Raw genomic sequence first — 7,819 nt, forward strand, 5'->3', positions numbered from 1 at the left:
AGTTATGGCTGGAAGCTCTGGCCAGATGAAGTCAGAAGAAAATGTGAAACAGGCCCTGAGCAGCAATGGCAAGAAACTACTGTAACACAATACCGAAAAACTAGTGATATTGCCTAAAAAAGTCTGAATGCTTTTCTGAAAGACTTGTGTTCACTCAATACAAGTTTTGCTTTAGTCACACATATTACTGAGCTCACTCACTATGTGAACACTGGATAAAACACTGTGCTCTGGGATGTGCAGGAGAACAAACTGAAAGAGATGTTGGCCCATCCTGACCTTAAACTTTAGAAACCTGAGAGATAACTTTCTGGGTCATGCCAGGTTTATGTTACCCCTTGCTTCACATAGAAAGGTGGTATAATAACCAAGAGGTTATTTGTCTTTACTTTTAAAAGGAGGAATTTTTACAGAACTAGTTAAAATGCTTTTCAGCAGATCCTTTCAATTCCTTTGACCGAAGTTAAATGCCTTAACATTTCCAAACAGAATTTTGATTTTGATCTAATTTTAATTTAGTGATTGGAATGTTTTAGTTCAGGACTCAGAGGGACTTTATTCCTCATGGGAACCGTAGTTCAAATGTGGCATCCCCATGTGGCATCCCCATTTTTCCTCTGTTGGTTTGGGGTCTCCAATTCAATTGGACCTTGTATGATGTTTCAGCTTCAGGAATGTCTATGGTGTAATTCAGATATAGAAGCATTTGCAAAAAAGAAGAGCTGGGGAGTGTATTATCTGAACTAAAATCCTATGAGGCATTTCTCTGACTTTTGTAACCATGAGGTACAGTCTAACTGATGTGGTCTGAAGTCGTTTAACTAGCCAAAATGTTTTCCTTGGAGTCAGTGTGGCCCGGTGAAGATTCAGAAACTTCAAGGAATATTATTAATATTTCCTAGCAGTAAAGTTCAGTTTTGCAGAAAATACATTTTATATGAGAAAGCATTCATGGAAATTTCCTGAATAGTTTTATTTAAGAACTAGAGAACCAGCTCTTAATTAAAAGGGGGAGAGTGCCAAATATTAACACCCCCAGGGACAGCAAGACTGATTAAATACGTGTCTAATGTTCTGTTTTTAATCCAAAGGAAACTGCTTCGATGGCATACATGTTGTTTTAAGTTTTTTCATTTTCCTGAAAAAGTGTTTAAGTAAAGCAGCATGTTCTTTATGCTGGGGTGCCATTCCCTGGGGTTACTCTCATCATGCTCACAGCGCATAAGTGTTGCTTATTTCTCTGAGTGAGTAGACATGCCAGCAGCATGAGGGCTAGAAACAGCAATGAAGAAAACACTGTAGTGGTCCTTCTGTGTGCCTGACTAAATGCTAGGTTGTGAGCCATGGTGATCTGGAGACCTGAGCTTTCTTAAAGTTGTTCTCCATTGGTTTGTCCTTTCTGAAGTAACAGCTCTTACAAACCACCCCACTTGATGACTAAAATGAAAAGCGGGACACTAAAAATGGCAAAGTTTTGCTACTGGAAACCCCATCTCTTTTCAAAATCACAGAACCACAGATTATCTGAAGTTGACAGGACCTCTGGAGGTCATCTGGTTCAGTTCACCCTGCTCAAGCAGGACCACGCAGAGCCAATTTCCCAGGACCATGTCTAGAAGGCTTTTTGAATGTCTCCAAAGACAGAGACTTCACAGCCTCTCTGGGCAACCTATGTCAGTGCTTGGTCATCCTGACAGTACAAAATGTTTCCTGCTGTTCAGAGGGAGCTTCCTGTGCTTCACTTTGTGCCTATTGCCTCTGGTCCTGTCACTGTGCACTGCTGAAAAGAATCTGACTCCATCCTCTTTGGTCCCTCCCTTGAGTTATTTGTAGACACTGATGGGGTCCCCCTTGAGCCTTCTCTTCTGGGTAAACAGTCCCAGCTCTCTCAGCCTTTCCTTATAGGTGCTTAGATGTTCCAGGTGCTTAATCATCTTCATGACCCTTTTTTGCACTCTATCCAGTATGCCTGTGTCTCTCTTATATTGGGGAGCCCGGAACTGTCCTGAGCACTCCCAGTCTGGCCTCGCCAGTGCTGTGTAGGGGGGCTGGATCACCTCCCTTGATCTGCTGGTAATGGTTTGCCTCATGCAGCCCAGACTACCGTTTGTCTTCTTTATCACAAGGGCAAGTTATTGCCTCATGTTATCTCAGTGTCCACCAGGACCCCCAAGTCCCTTTTGCAATTCTGTTTTCTAGTGAGGTGTCTCATGGAATTGTTCCTTCCCAGGTGCAACACTTTGCGTGTACCCTTGCTGAACTTCACAAGGACTTCCTTATAAAACTATGTGTTCCCAGATAGTAATCTTTGCTGTTTGTTGTTCAAACCCAAATCACATTAAAATATAGTAGCTAATTTACAGAAAATAATTCTGATCTTCTATCAACACTTACTGCTTATGTATTCACCAACAGCACTATCAGAGTCAATTAAGTATCCTGCCTCCTACCATACCAGATCCACTTTTCCAGAAAATGTGCATGTTGTTGATCAATGTGCTCTAACAATGATGAACGTCTAAAGATGTGGAGATACTGAGACTACTCTTAACTCTGAAATAGCATTACCAAAGCTTTCAAATCTCTGCTGCCAAGAGGAGAAAGCAACATATCTTGGTTTTTATTCCTTGACTTACTACCATTGCTGCACATGCTGGGAGGCACAATGTACCATCTCTGAAAGAAAATCCACATCTCTGTAGTACCGACCTTTGACTTCCTGACAGTGATCAGATAGTCTATTGCAATAGAGCCAGGTGACTTAAGGAGATATGGATCACAGTCAAGATTGCATTGGTAGCTCTAGATTTTCAAAGCCTTTAAATCTGTAGGATGAGTTATAACAATGTTACTGTAATATCATCTGAGTGGTTATTAACCTACATCAAACCACATGATTTTGCTTGAAATGCATTGCATACTTGTATGTGTGTGCATATAATGTTTTTCTAATTAAATTTGTAACATGTCCAGCTGACATAAATCTAGATGCAGTGCCACACTCTTTACTGGAACTTATTTCCTGGACAGGTTGATGAATAACTGTAACTCTACCAAATATATTTTCTTAGGTGACTCTAAGGCTGAAAGCCATTTCTATAATCTGAACTATTAAATACCATTTAAGAAAAACGTATCTTGTCCAAAAGTCATAGTAAATGTAGGCAAAGATTAAATCAAATCTGAACCTCTTTTACAGTACAGAAATGCAGACCAGAGGTTGCATTAAAACCACAATCCAGTTTTGTCAACAATACCCTGAGAAAAAAGCAGAAATTCTGAGAAAAACTCATCCATCCATAACCAGCAGGTTCTTCTCATCAGTAAGCAAAAATCCAGAGAGGCAGAAAGACCAGCAAAGCATTAGTTTACTTTTACCACTAATTTGTGGATGACTAATTGGAGAGGACTGTGTAAACAGCAAGCAACAAATGCTCAGTGTTTACATCAAGTAATCCAGTGAAATGGCCAAAGACAAGCCAAATCATTTTCAGAAGGCTCCCAGTGTGGTAGAGGGTTTCAGAGTGGCCTTGTCAGTACACAACTAAGCTCTGCTGGAGGTGTTGCATTTAACTGATTCTCCACCCATCCCAGGCTCTGCATACAAGAGTAGTAACTATGTCTGCCTGCATAAAAGCATTAGGTTTCTGTCTGCTTCTGTCTCTCCAGTGGTTAGGAAGATGGAGTTGGAAAGCCCTTCTGGGAATGCCAAATACAGTCTCTAGCAAACAAATGCATTAAATATGTTCTTTTATAAAGGCACCTTTAAAATATGATACAGAGCTAATAAATTTTGAAGTCACAATAAATTAAAACTGGAAAAGTTGGGAAACCTTTCAAACAGCAACGTTACAAGACCCATAAAGGTAACAGTTTAGTGAGGTGTGTACGGGCAGGAGTTCATCTCTCATCTTCAATGCCAAAGACATGCCTAAGGAGGAAGTGGAAGAGTTGCAGTGGTTGGCACTTGTTTCCAGATCTGCTCCTGGATTGGATTAGGACTGCTGTATTTGTGACAAGGGTTTCCTGGCCAGAAGTATGTGTGCATGAACCACCCAGATGGCCTACACATGGACTGGAAATGCATCCCAACCTCAGCATTTCTGATGTACTCTGCATGTGCTGTGCAGCTGTGCACACATAGTCAGATGGATCCAGTGCGCACAGCATTTACACTGTCATCTGTACAGTCTATGAACTACTGGAGGAATCAGGCATATGACACATGTACACAGTGTAGGACTTCTGCTTGCTTTTAGACTTCCTACATCCTAAAATTCATCATGGAAGTAAAAAGAGGACACGCCTGGGACAACTCAGATGAATGGGGAACATTCTTTCTTACATATGATTTACCAAAAGGTGATTTTGTAGAAGTTGAAAGATACCTGTTGTGCATTTATGGACTGGGACAAAGACAACATGAGCAAAACCAATGCTTTGTTCACCCAGTGAAAGAAAGTAAGTGTTTAATACACGACTTCTGGACCAAGCTGAGAATGAAATCATATCAAAGCAAAAATGCACCATTCAAGCAATGCAACATAGCTCCCAGATGCATAAACCTTTGGAGTAAAATAAAACCACATGATCCCCATTCATAAAAGCAGCTTTTGGTGGTGTTTGCTCTGCCTTTGACTTGCAAACATTCAAGCATGAAAGCTTTTGTTCATGAGGGTATCTGCAGGGTGGCAAATAGTCCTGCACGTACACTGCTGATATTAAAAAGTATATAGTTATACAAACCTCTGTGTAAATAGGCATCTCCTATAATGACTATCTTGAACACTTAATTTTGGGAGTTGGGAAGCGGGTAGTACGTGGTTTTGATGAGGAAATGCAGACTTGGAAGAACAGAGCAGATAAGCAGTTCATATAAACTGCTATTATACAGAAGTATTTGAAGAAATGTGTGAAAATCAATTCTGTACTTTGGTAAAAAAAATGTCTGGAAAAGAGAATATAATGGAGATGATGCATTGCTCATAGTGATGAGATGTGCACAGTTGTCAGCTCTGTGTGTGTGTAGGTAAAATTTTATTGTTCACAAGGAGAGAGACTTAAAAGATTTACAGAAAGGAAATTCACAATAGAATAGTAGTGAGCATTTTTTACCAATAACAGAACCTCTCGCAGAATGTTTCTTTCCCTTGTCATTTCAATTCAAGACCTAAATGTTATTCACTGACACACAAACTAACAATGACATTTTAAAGCTTGCACAATGCACATGCATCCAGCTCCCCTAGGAAAAGTCAGGCAAACACCTGATGCCTGCTGGGAATTTTGCTGTGGGTGCCAGACAGCTGCTGCCCATCAGTGTTTCCAGGTGCGCTTATTTGGTTAGGAGGTCGCTCCAGCTGCAGACACAATCATAGCAGGGACTCAGGCAAGCTGGAGAGACAGCGGACATGCTCAGATTTTGCTGCTTGGGCTGCCTTGGTTTTGCCCTGATTTAGAGCACCTGGCTTGTTGCAGGATGCAGATGTTTGCTCTGTTGCCCAAGAACCAGCACTTCATTCCCTTTATAATGAGCACTGTGACCTGGGGGAGTTATTAAATCTCTGGTTCAAAAGAGTCTAGTTTTCCTCTCTCTTTGTTTCTCAGCTGACAGTCTAAAGTTCACAAACAGATTAGTGGAAGGAATATATAGAAATTAAAAACTTAATTTTCAAACTCCTCTGAGTCAAATCTAATTGACAATTTGAATTATAGCCTGCGCTGTTCTTTGTTTCATTTTTCTTTGGGGAAATCCCTGGTTATAGATTTGCTTTGTCCTTTACCATAATTTTACAAGCCTATATTTAAAAATTATTCTGAAGCAACTTCTAGAGGCTGAAGCAATTTTAGGACTACTGCAGTGCTGGTGTGAAACCATGCAATATTCAAAATTGAAGAGATTATACCTTACTCAGGAGACTAGGTACTTTTTTTAAGACCATCAATTTAATTAAAAAACGCAGGCTCTATATTAGCAGCGAGCTTATGGATCACCATATGCCAGTCAAACATAATGAAATACATGCAAATGTTAGATGGCGTATTCTTTTGTCTCTGAAATTAACAATTTCATTGAACAATTTCTGTGCTTTATGTAGGGATTTAAATTTTTTTCCTTTATATCTTAAAAAAGTGCTTGTCCGAGTGTGTTCTTTTTGAATGATAAGAAAGGTAAGAAATAATTAATTGTCAACAATGTTTTCTTTACAGCTTAAGGCTTAGCATTCTCGTCTTCCATCAGGGATGTCTGCATCATGTACAGCATCAACATCGTGGCAAAGTGTCCTCTTTCTTATAAACACACTTTTGCCTTTGGAGATTGTTTGCGTTGAAGGGGAAAAAAGTCATGAAATTGAAGCCCTGGAGAAAATAACTTATGCTCAAGAAACACATTTCAGCTTTTCTGTCTGAACAGGTTTGTTTTCTGTTCCAAATTCATTCGTCGTCACTGTCACTCATCCACTCAGCCATTTGTATTTGAGAAGGGGACAGGAGAAGATTTGCTCCTTGTGTTTCTGCCACTGTTAGGAGCTGTAGCAGAAACTAGAGAGCCATAATGTAACAGTTCCAGTGACTATGTGTCTCTGAGAATCTTAAAAAAAGCAAACTAATTTTCAGTAAGGGACAACCTCACAAATGATAAATATGCAAATAGAGTAAAATATATTGGGGGGAAAAAAACCCAGAGTATGAATCTGATATGAAGACAACTGAAGAAATAATCTTTCTGATTTATAAATCTGAAAATAGATTCTTTAAACAAGTTCTAGGGATGTCACCAGTATGTGACACTAAGTTTATGCCAAAGAGAAGGAATTCTACAGTTCTTTTCTTCTAAAGAAATATGATTCTGATATTATTGCAAGGTCTTTGTAGAGTTCTGTTAGTATCATTTTTGGTACATTATCTTAAATTGTTACAGCTCTGTCCAAAGATATTTCTTCTATCAGTACAGGCTCATCAGAGGTTCCCTAATGACCAAAAAAAATGTAGTGTAAAAGGATCTCATGTGAGAAAATTACCTCTTAAATCAATATATGAGAATAATTTAATTTTTTTTCTTCATTAATATGACGATTCTTTGCTCAATTATTACATTTTCTAGTACTTTCAGCTTGCCCTGGAAATATGTCATCATATTCTGAATAAGTTCTATTCCTTTAAATACATTCTGGTAACAGCGACAATCAAAGTATTTCCAAAGACAGTAAGTCCTAAAAGTGCTTATGAAGCAAAGGGCCGGATTCTAGGCCTGACGTGACTTTGTTTTTCACAAGCCACTTTTCACATCTATTTGAAAATTTTTATATCATTTATTTTCTTTTATCATTATTATCATCATCTATTTTAAAATAACCCTTGTCAGTTTTGATTAGCATTAAACTAAAATGTCACATTTATTAAATATCTTTAATTTCCTGATGCCTGTAATCCCACATATAGAGAAAGCTTACTGCACATGTAAAGTGTTGTTTGGGTCTATGTAATCTTGTTTTTTCATAGCCAAAATTTAGATTGTTCTTGCTAAGTTATATAGAAAAAGAGGAAGTGCAGTCAAGAAAGGGTAATGTTAAAATATATGCTTTTCCTATAGTTGAACCACAGGATGTCACTGTTTCTCTTTCACAAGAAACATGCTTCAGATGTGAAAGTAGACCAGATTCTTCCTAAAATGACAGAAATGCACAAAAATGACATAAAAAGCACAGAAATTAAGTCAGACGTTTCCTTTTGTATGTGTGAGTCAATCTAGGCAATGTGTTGCCTATGTAGAATAACAATTTAATATTCAATTCAGCCTCATCATGTACCAAGATTG

At 38.6% G+C, this 7,819-nt stretch overlaps 1 long non-coding RNA gene across 1 annotated transcript in view; it reads left to right on the forward strand.

The window, feature by feature from the left end:
* Window positions 1–6,929, forward strand: part of LOC114061747 — an 11,379-nt gene extending 4,450 nt beyond the window's left edge. Inside the window, exon 2 of the long non-coding RNA XR_003572198.1 lies at window positions 6,217–6,929. This is a non-coding gene — a long non-coding RNA (uncharacterized LOC114061747). The remainder of the gene's footprint in view (window positions 1–6,216) is intronic.
* Window positions 6,930–7,819: the final 890 nt, after the last annotated feature.

The sequence above is a fragment of the Empidonax traillii genome, unplaced genomic scaffold (assembly GCF_003031625.1).
Source record: "Empidonax traillii isolate 1590-97213 ecotype Southwest subspecies unplaced genomic scaffold, ASM303162v1 scaffold355:size2308892, whole genome shotgun sequence".
Lineage (NCBI taxonomy): Eukaryota > Metazoa > Chordata > Aves > Passeriformes > Tyrannidae > Empidonax > Empidonax traillii.